The following is an 11,449-nucleotide window of genomic DNA, read 5'->3' on the forward strand; positions in this document are numbered from 1 at the left end:
TATCCTACTCTGTGATAAAACTATAATCTACAGACCCTACATTTTACTATCATCCATGTGCCTATCGAAGAGATAATTAAATATCCCTAATGTTACTGACTCTACTATCACCGCTGCAGTGCATTGCATGCACCCACCACTCTCCGTGTAAAGAACCTTCTCTGACAACGCCCCTAAACCTTCCTCCAATCACCTTTAAATTATGATCCCTTCTGATAACCATCTTCACAATGGGGTAATTCTCCGGCTATCTAATCTATCTCAGACTCTCATCATCCCGTGCACCTCTATCAAGTGACTTATCATCCTCAATGAGAAAAACCCTAGCTCTCTCAGCCTTTCTTCATAAGGCCTGCCCTCCAGTCCAGGCAGCATCCTGATAAATCTCCTCTGCACTCTCTCTGAGGCTTCCACATCTTTACGATAATAAGGCAACCAGAATTGAACATGATATTCCAAATGTGGTCTAACCAGGGATCTATACAGCATAACTTTGTGACTCTTAAACTCAATCTCCCTGCTAATGAAAGCCAACACACCATACACCTTCTCCAAACCCCAGTCAACTTGGTTGGCAACTTTGAGGGATCCATGGATTGAATCCCAAGATCCCGCTGTTCCTCGACACTCGCCAAGAATCCTGCTTTTAACCTTGTCAAGGTTTTCTGTGAAATCCTTCCAATCTTAAACCCTCCCAATTTTTGTAACTTCCTCCAGTGCCGAGAACACTCCAGAGCTGTGAAATCTCTTCGCGTCCCTACAATTCTCCTTAGCTCTGTAACCTCCTTTATTAGCATCAACACTCAAAATTCCTGAAGCCTCCTTTTACCACTGCAATATTTCTGATATCTGCATTACCCTCCTGTCCTGGTATCCCTCCCTGTCCACGTAACATCCACCATCCTCCAGTGCCCTTCTGGGTAACTTTGCAGAGGAAGGAAGAGTTGTAGAGTCCAGGCCATGTTACGGAGGTAGGAAGGGCTGCCGAACCTGGTGGTACAATTTTGTTGACCGAAATTTGGAGATTTTTATCAGAATGGCTGAACACAGCTTCAGGTTCCCAGGCTGGGAGATGTGAGTTCAGTTGTGAATCTATTTATCCATTTTGTCTGTGTGCCTGACACTGACCTGGTGCTGCTCATGTGCCCTCCAGATCTGCATGACTGACCAGAGCTCATCTCAACAACGCCTTCGATTGGAATGATTCTTTTCCATTATATTTCAGCGGCAGTTTCACGAGACGCAAGAATTGGAGAGTTTTGATTTTGAGAGAATGAAACCTTTATCATTGCAAAATGGTAAGACTTCAAAAATTAGATAACGAGAGTTCAGAGACAGTAAACGGTATTCCTGTTAGGGTGAAGGAAAGGCTTATAGTTCCAGGAAATGTTGGATTACTAGAGAAATTGATGTTTTGGTTAGGAAAAAGAAGGAAGCATATGTCAAGAACATATAGGAGAAATCCAGTGAATCCTTAGAGTATAAAGGCAGTAAGAGTATACTTAAGAGCGAAAAGCAGACAGGGGATAGCGTTGGCAAATAGGGTTAAGGAGAATCCAAAGGGATTTTATGCATACACATAAATGACGAAAGGGTAGAAACTTTATCCGTTCTAAACAAAAACATAATTTAAGCTTTCCCACAATTTCCTGTCACAACCCTATTCACTGATGTACAGTTTCAGTTAATCACTGTCCCATTCTGTTCCTTTCTGCTTGTCTTCAGCCACATCCTCATGGTGTTCCGATACTTCACCTTTGCTACTGGGATTTGGAAAGCTCCTTTCACCTGAACCCTGTTCATGCATCCTCTCTGTCAGTTTTAAGCTCTGTCCATAAACCTACGGACATGATAGGATGGGACACTGCTCCCAGCATGGTTCCAGTGGATTATTTTTTTAAGTCAGGTATGGGCTGTGGGTGTCTCTGGCTGACCAGCCTTTCTTGCCCAGTCCTTGCTGCCCTTGAGCTGAGTAGCTTGCTCGGCCATTTCAGAGGGTCATTGAGAGGCAGACACCTTGATGTGGGTACATCGTGCAGACCACGTGAAGATTGGCAGATGTCCTTCTCGAAAGTACAAGTATTTGGATGTTTTGTACATCAGCAATAGTTTCATACTTATTTGTGGATTGTTCATTACTATTTTTAAATTTGTTGGTTTCTAATTTCTCCATTTCTGATGGTGGGATTCAAACCTGCCTCCCCTGAGCATTAGATGAGCTTTGGGATACATTCGCTAGCAATAATTCCACTAGGCAATCACTTCGCCTAATCACTGGTTGCTCATCCCTGAACACTGATACCAGTGCATCATGAAGGTAGACCCGTTCTTCCGACCCAATTGTATGACACTGACATCTTTCAGCACTCTGGAGGTATCACTCAGTATCTCTCCATGTGTTATCCCTCACCGTGTGAGTCTAATTCCTGCCTCTGTCAGTCTCTCTCTCTCTCTATTTTTCTCTCTCTTTTTTTTCTCTCTCTCTTTTGTCTCTATCTCTCTCACACACACACACACACTTTCAGCTATTCTAGATTCCGACCTAACAGAATTCCCCACCCCGGTGAGACAAGGCAGCAAGGAATAGGAATGGAGACTGGGATTTTCCAGATCTCTGTGATACTCGGGAACATTCTCCCTCTGTAACCCTCACTGCATCAGTCTAATTTCTCATTCTGTCTATCTCTCTGTCTCCTGTAGGTACTCAGGAAGTTCCTGACTCAATAGACTTCCCAGCTGCTGGGTGTCTCATCCATCACTAATTGAAATTGGTTGGTCAGCCAGAGAGACAAAGAGCAGGGAGATCTGGAGCCTTCTATAAATCCTGCAGAGAGGTAAGACCATTCGCAGTGCACAAAGCAGAGAGCAATAAGAAGGCTCCAAACATCGGCTAACAAGACATGACATAGTGTTGGAGGGGGAGCAGAGTACAGACTTACTACCAAGTACTGAGAATCACTACTCTGCAACATTGTATCTATGGCATGTCTTGTGGGCCAGTTTATTCAGTAATTTGTAATTGCTATAAGTCTTATCTCTGTAACCTCCTCTCTTCCTTATAGTCCCTCCATATAATTGAAATTTACTGCTTTCCAGACAGCTATTCCGATGTCTGTAACTTGCTTCAATGTCTGCAACATGCCTTATCTCAGTAGTCTCCTCCTCCAATAATCTGAGACAGTCATGCAGCACAGAAATGCTTCCTTTGATCCAACTAGTCTTTGCTGACCAGAGTCCCTGAACGTTTCCTGCATTGACCTAAATCCCTTCAAACCCTCTCCCTTCCATATACTTGCCCAAATGGTTTTTCCATGTTGTCATTGTGCTTTTCTCTACCATTCCTCCTGGAATCTCATTCCATACCTGCATCATCCTCTTCGTGAAATATATTCAACTCCAATTCCTTTTATGTCTTTCCTCTCTCTCCTCATATTTATGCCCTCTAGATCATAGAACATGACAGTGCAGTAATGGCCCTTCTGCCCTCGATGATGCGCCAACCTGTGGAACCAATCTGAAGCCCATCTAACCAACACGATTCCAATTCTGTCCAATGACCATTTAAATACCCTTAAAGTTGGCGAGTCCACTGCTGTCGCAGGCAGCACGTTCCACGCCCCTGCCACTCTGAGTGAAGAAACTACCTCTGGCATTTGTCCTATATCTATCACCCATCAATTTAAAGCTATCTCCCCTCGTGTGAGGCAACCCCAATTCAAAGGAAAAGTTCTCACTGTCCAACCCATCTAACGCTCTGATTATCTGATTCGTCTCAGTAGTAGGCCTGAAAACATCTTCTCTTGAACAAAAACAGCTTCAAGTTCCTCAGACATTTTCGTAAGATACTCCCTCCATATCAGATGACATCCTAGTAAATCTTCTCAGAACCCTTTGCAAAGCTTGCATATCTTTGCTGTAATGTGGTGACCTAAACTGTACCCAATGCTCCAAATGATGTAGCACCAGAGTTTTGTCCAGCTGCAGCATGATCTCATGGTTCCGAAACTCAATCCCTCTACCAGTAAAAGCTCATACACTGAATGCTTTCTTAACAACCCTATCAGCCTGGGTGGCAACTTTCAACGACCTATGTACATGTACACAGAGATCTCTCTGTTCATCTACACTACCAAGAATCTTACCACTAGACTAGTACTCTGTGTTCATGTTACTCCTTCCAAAATGAATGACATCACACTTTTCCACATTAAAATTCATTTGTGAACTCTAGGTCCAGCTCTGCAGCTGATCTATGCCTCTCTGTAACCGACAGCATCCTTCGTCACTCTCCACATCTTTACCGACCTTAGTGTCATCCGCAAATGTACTAACCCATTATTCAATGCCCTCATCCAGGTCATTTGTATAAATGAGAAGCAACACTAGACCCAAAACTGATTCTGGCGTAACCAACTAGTAACTGAACTCCAGGATGAGTATTTCCCATGAAACACTATTCTGTCTTCTTTCAGCGAGCTAATGTCTGATCCAAACTGCAATCCCATGCCTTCGTTTTGTTTGCAATAGCCTACCGTGGGGAATCGTAACACACGCCTTACTGTAATCAATATACACCACGTCAACTGGTTTACCCTCATCCACCCTCTTAAAAAAACTCAATAAGGTTTGTGAGGCACGGCCTGCCCTTCACAAGGCGGTGTTGACTATCCCTAATCATCTTATTCGTCTCCAGATGATTATAAATCCTATCTCTTACAAGCCTTTCCAACGCTTTACCCAGAATTGTTGTAAGGCTCACAGCTCTCGAATTAGCAGGATTTTCTCTACTCCCATCCTTGGACAAGGGGACAACATTTGCTATCCTCCAGCCTTCTGGTACTATCTCTAGACAATGACGGCATAAATATCAAAGCCAATCTCCTTCCTGGCTTCCCAGAGAATCCGAAGATAAATCCCATCCGGCCCAGACGACTTACCTATTTTCACACTTTGCAGAATTGCGAACACATCCTCATTCTGCAGTTCAATCCCATTTTGTAATGGACTCCACTGCCCTGGTGTAAGGACGTGGGTTAATCAACTTACCTGTATCCCTCATGGTTTTATAAGCCTTTGTAAGGTCACCCCTCAGCCACCGACGCCCAATGGAAATACGAAGGACAATGATATAAATATTTCTTCTCGTGTCCCTGCCACTACTTTGTCACAATGTTCTGGGATACACTTGTTCAGGAACTGGGGTTTTCTTAGTCTTTGTGTTTTAAGACCTCCAGCACCACCTCTTCTGTAATAGGGACTATTTACAAGCCATCACTGTTTCTTTCCATTGGTGTACTAGTCTTTGTCTATAATATGTTCTGACATGAAATATTCATTTAGGCTCTCGCCCATCTCCTGTGGTTCCACACTTGCATGGCCTCGCTGATCTTTGAGGAGCCCTAGTGACTGTCGAGTTGTTTTTTTTTGTCCTTGTGTGCTGTGGAAAATTCTTTGCATTCTCCTTAACATTGCCTGCCAAATCTATCTTATCCCCCCATGTTGTTTTCCAGCTTAACCACCCTCCCCATTTCTGTCAAACCCTCCAGTATCAGTGAAATCTTCGTCAATCTTTGCTCCATTGACAGTTTCAGGAAGTGCTTCCTAAATCAGAATGATCAGAATTCTATGCAGTATTCCAAATGTGTGTTGATTATCCCTAATCAATCCTTGCCTTTGCAAATGCATGTAACTACTGTCCAGCAGAATCGCTTCCAACAACATATGCATCACTGACGTCAAGCTTATTGGTGTTGAAGTCCTTGGCTTTCCCTCGCAGCCATTCCTAAACACTGGCACAACATTAGCCATCCTCCAGGCTTCCAACTCATCCCTGCTGTTTATCAGTGATAGCAAAATCTCTTTCCCCACAATTTCTTCCTAAGCTTCCCACAATATCCTGGGATATCCTTGATTATTTCCCAGGGCTTTGTATACCTTTTATTCATTTTAAAATTTCCAGTACCTCCTGTTCTGTTACGTGGAGTCTTTTGAAGACATTATTGTTTATTTCCCTGAGTTGCCCAGTCTTTCTCCACAATACGTTGAAACGTGAAATTTTCGTTTCGGATCTCAGCCATCTCCTCTGCTTCCACACTTGGATGGCTCCATTGATCTTTAAGGAACCATATTCCGTCCGTATTTAATTATCTGTTGTTAATATACTTGCATTTTCCTCAGCCTGATCTGCCAGAGCTTTCTGTGGTCCCCTTTGTTGGTTCCTGATTTTCCACTTAAGTGTCCTACTCCACCCATAATATTCTTGCAGGGATTCCGTTAAACCAGTTGGCTATATGTGACATGTGCCTCCTTTTTCTTGACCAGAACCCCAAAACCTCCAGTCATCCAGTGTTTACGACTTGTGTCAGCATTATCCTTTACCATAACAGGAATATGCTGACCCTGAACTCTCATTTTATTTCTCCTTTGAAAGCTTCCCATCTGCCTGACGTCCCTTTACTTGCAAATAACCTCCACAATCCATTGTTAAAAGCTCTTGACTCATACCTTCGGGATTCAGGCAAGGCCAGTTTTGATCATTAACTTGTGGACCAGCCATGTTCTTTTCCATCGCTATTTTCAAACTGATAGAAGTGTGGTGACTTTGCCAAAGAGTTTTCCCACGAACACCCCCTGTCCCTTTCCCTCCCTTGTTTCCCAAGGGGAAGTCAGGTTTTACCCCTTCCTGCTGTCCGACCATTTACATTCTGATTGGGACAGTTTTCTTGAACATGCCTAACAAATCCCTCCCACTAAAGTTCTGCATAGTCTGGCAGTCCCAGTGTAGGTTTAGAAAGTTAATATCTCTGACCATTACAACCCTATCCTTCTTTCAGATATCTGCGATCTCCCAACATATTTGCTGCTCAATTTCCCGTTGACTGTTGAGGGCCTGTAATGCAACCATCTCAAAGTGATGACCATTCTCAATTATTATGTCCACCATTACAGTATCACTGGGTGATCCCCAAGAATATCCTCTCAAAGTGCTGCAGTGATGTATCACTGATCAAAAACTCCACTCCCCCTCCTGTCTCACCTCCTGTGTTCTCCATCCTGTAGAATCTGTACCTTGGAACATTGAGCTGTCAGTCCTGTCCCTCCCTCAGCTGTGTTTCTGTCATACCTGTGGTGTCTCAGTCCCATGTTCATGTCCATCTGCCTTACCTTTTAGGCCTGTTATGTTGAAATAAAGTAGTTTAATTGATCAGTTTTCCCTCATTGCCTGCTGTGCTAGTGTCTGCCTTGTTGATTGAAATTACTCTCTTGAATTCTGTCACAGCCTCAACTTTCAGACTGTAGCTTGAGACCATCCCTCTCACTGTGGACAACACCCTCCTTTTTCATATCATTTGCATACCTACTAATGATATCACATCCAAGTGATTAATGCCCATAAGGAACAGAAATGGCTCCTGCACAGATCCCTGTGGTACACCCGCTAGGCAAAAGCTTTCAATCCCAAAAACAATCCTCCAACAATTTTGGATCCAATTTGCCTACTTGCCTTTGATGCCATGGGTTCTTCCTTTTTGGGCCAGCCTTCCATGTGGGACCTTGTCAAAGCCCTTACTGAACTCCATGGAACCCACATCATCTGCACTGGCCTCATCAATATCTTCAATCGTAATTTCAAAGAAAACTCAGCTGAGTTCATCAGCCATTATCTTCCTCTACCAAATCCATGCTGACTAACACTAATCGATCCCTGCCTTTCCAGTTATTGATCCATCCTTTCCCTCAGAATTGTTCCCAATTTCCCTCCCCCTGCTGACAGACTATCTGCTCTGTAATTACCTGGCCTATCCCTGCTGCCCTTCTTGAACAAAGGAACCACATTAGCGATCCTCCAGGCTTTTGGCACTTCACCTGTGGCCAGCAAAGTATTAAATATATCCAGCAGAGCCCCAGAAATCTCCTCGCTTACCTACCATAGCAGCCTGGGGTGCATTTCATTGGGCACTGGGGAGTTCTTCAAGTTTTATGCCTGTGAAAACATTTAATTTCACCTCCGTATTGATCTTACCATGTTCTCGAACATTAACTGAAATCCCCGGCTACAATGCCTTTCTCCTGTGTGAATACAGATGGGAAGTGTTCATTGAAAAGCTCACCTACATCCTCTGGTTCCATGCACAGACTATCCCTTTGGTTTCTAACAGGACTCACCCTTTCCTCAGTTGCCCTCTTATTCTAACTATACTGATAAACTACCTTGTGACTTTTCCTTAATAGTATCTGACAAGCATATTTCATGGCCATTGTGTGTCCTCGGTTTCTATGGATCCCCTTGCACTCTCTATCTTTGTGAATTGCTTCACCTGAGTTTATTGTACTGTATTTTCTTTATCAAACTCATGATATTACTTGATCAGTATTTGCTGGACTTGCTATCTTTACTATTCCCACGTCAGGAACTTACTGGCCTTGAACTCTCACTGTATCACTTTAACATACTCCCACTTTCCAAATATAAACCCAACTATAGATAGTCCTCCCAGTATACATGAATTCAACTGGAACAACACTAATATCATAGGACAAGCCAAGCAGAGAACAGCCAGGGAATTCCTGGAGGCATAGCACTCATCCACAGATTCAATCAATAAGCATCGATCTGGACCCAATATACCGGCCACTGCAACTGACAGCTGGAACTGACAACCGGAAACGGCAGATTCAAACCAATACAAATGCCAGAGGAAAGATCACAGAAGCGCTTCACAGGAGGCTCCCAAGCACTGAGGATGTCACCTAGATAGGGGACGAAACACAAATTCCCAGCTCATTCATATATCCATCCAAATGCCTCTTAAATGTTGCAATTGTACCAATCTCCACCACTTCCTCTGGCAGTTCATTCCATGCACGTACCACACTATGTGTGAAAACGTTGCCCCTTAGGTCTCTTTTATATATTTCCCCTCTCATCATAAACTCATACTTTCTAGTTCTGGACTTCCCGACCCTAGGGAAAATACTTTGTCTGTTTATTCTGTCCTTGCCCCTCATAATTTTGTAAACCAATATAAGGTCACCCCTCAGCCTCCGAAACTCCAGGGAAACCAGCCCCAGCCTTTTCAATCTCTCCCTTTAGCTAAAATCCTCAAACCCTGGCAACATCCATGTAAATCTTTTCTGAGCTCTTTCAGATTTCACAACATATTTCTGATAGGAAGGAAACCAGAATTGAGTTCAATATTCCAAAAGCCTATCCAATGTCCTGTACAGCCACAACAAGACCTCCCAACACCTGTACTCAGTACTCTGACCAATAAAAGAAAACATACCAAATGCATTCTTCACTATCCTATCTACCTGTGGCTCCATTTTCAAGGAGCTATGAACCTGCACTCCAAAGTCTCTTTGTTCAGCAACACTCCCTCGGGCCTTACCAGGACGTGATCAGGTGTACCCTAGAACTCTGTCAGAAGCTAGGGACGTGATTGCTGTGCCCCGTGCTGAAATATTATTATCAGCGATAGTCACAGGTAAGGTACAGAAGACTGGAGGTTGGCTAACGTGGTGCCACTATTTAAGCAAGATGGTAAGGAAAAGCCAGGGACCTACAGAACGGTTCGCCTGACGTCAGTGGTGGGCACGTTAAAGGAGGGAATCATGAGGGACAGGATTTGCATGTGTTTGGAAAAGGGGTTTCGAATTCGGGATAATCAGCATTGCTTTGTGCGTGGGAAATCCTGTCTCAAGAAATTGATTGCAGTTTTTGAAGAAGTACCAAAAAGGATTGATGAGGGCAGAGCTGTCGATGTGAGCGATATGAACTTCAATACGGTGTTTGAAAAGTTTCCACATGGGAGATTGGTGAGCAAGGTTAAATCTCATCCACTACTTTTGTTATTTATATAAATGATTTGGATGTGAACATAGGATGTGTAGTTCGTAAGATTGCAGATGACGACAAAATTGGAGGTATTGTGGATAGCGAAGAATGTTACCTCAGATTACAACGGGATTTGGATCAGATGGGTCAATGGGCTGTGGTGTGGCAAATCGAGTTTAATTTAGATAAATGTGAGGTGCTGTATTTTGGGAAAGCAACTCTCAGCAGGACTTATGTGCTTAATGGTATGTTCCTGGGGAGTGTTGCGCAACAAAGAAACTTTGGAATGCAGTTTCATAACTTCTTTAAAGTGGAGTTGCAGGTAGATAGGAGGGTGAAGGAGGTGTTTGGTATGCTTGTGTTTACTGATCAGATCATTGAGTAGAGGAGTTGGGAGGTCATGTTCTGGCTGTACAGGACATTGGATAAGCCAATTGTGGAATATTGCATGCAGTTCCTGTCTCCTTCTGATCGGAAGGATGTTGTGTGAATTGAAAGGTTTCAGAAAAGATTTACAGGGATGTTGCCAAGATTGGAGGATTTGAGCTGCATGTCGAGGTTGAATGGGCTGGGGCTATTTGAGGCTCAGGGGAGACCATATAGAGGTTTATAAGAGAGGTATGGATAGGTTTAACAGACACGGTCTTTTCCCTGAGATAGTGGAGTCCAGAACCGGACAGCCTAGGTTCAGGGTGAGAAGGGAAAGATATGAAAGGAACTGAAGGGACAACTTTTGCAGGCAGAGGGGTATCTGTGTACGGAATGAACTGCTTGAGGAAGTGATGGAGGCTGGTACAATTACTGCATTTAAAAAGCATCTGGATGGGTATACTAACAGGAAGGATTGAGAGGGATTTGGGCCAAGTGCTAGCAAATAAGACGAGATTATGATAGGATGTGTGGGTGGCGTGGATGAGTTGGACCGAATGCTCTGTTTCTGTGCTGCACATATTCTATGACTGTAAATGTTTTCCACTGTCCATTTACAGCCACACACATCAATGTTTCCCCTGTTAACCTTGTTCAATTCTCCTCTCAAACACATGTAAATGGATTTGGTTGTGATTGTCAGGTGTGCTTTATGGTCAATTTAAAAATCCATCATCTCGCTGAATTCCGCTACACTAAAATTTCCCAGAGGATATCGCATTGTGATGATACTCCTTCACTCAGCATCCTCACACAACGGTCGATCTGAGATAGCCATGTCTCTGGCCATTTGCACAATATGTTATTCAAAGAAACACTGACCACAACATTCCAATGATTGAAGTCTCCCACAATTATCACAGTGTCTTTGCATTGCATTGGAATTCATTGGAATGTGTAACAGTGTTGAGCAATGCAATGCTGTCAGGCATCCTAAAAAACATTCTCCTGCTTGTGTTTTTGACACGTGTTGCCCAGAATTTGCATTCAGCCTGATTCAGCTGCATAATCTGAGACCAAATGCTTTCTCTGTAATGCCTTTGTTACCCATTACTGTCAGGGTTACACATCCTGCACTCTCATTCTGCCTGAGACCTCTCAAGGATGTGCGGAATTGAATATTTATATTCCACCTTTTGTTTCTTCAAATATTTTGGTGACCAAATCTTATTTATCTCTGTA

The 11,449-nt window shown here is 43.4% G+C and overlaps 1 long non-coding RNA gene across 1 annotated transcript in view; it reads left to right on the top strand.

Annotated features, from left to right (window-relative positions):
* Positions 1–1,163: 1,163 nt before the first annotated feature.
* The window catches only part of LOC122552407, a 21,114-nt gene continuing 10,828 nt past the window's right edge, over positions 1,164–11,449 (top strand). The window contains exons 1-2 of the long non-coding RNA XR_006312368.1: positions 1,164–1,298; positions 2,701–2,834. This is a non-coding gene — a long non-coding RNA (uncharacterized LOC122552407). The remainder of the gene's footprint in view (positions 1,299–2,700; positions 2,835–11,449) is intronic.

Source organism: Chiloscyllium plagiosum, chromosome 8, assembly GCF_004010195.1.
Source record: "Chiloscyllium plagiosum isolate BGI_BamShark_2017 chromosome 8, ASM401019v2, whole genome shotgun sequence".
NCBI classification, from domain to species: Eukaryota; Metazoa; Chordata; class Chondrichthyes; order Orectolobiformes; family Hemiscylliidae; genus Chiloscyllium; species Chiloscyllium plagiosum.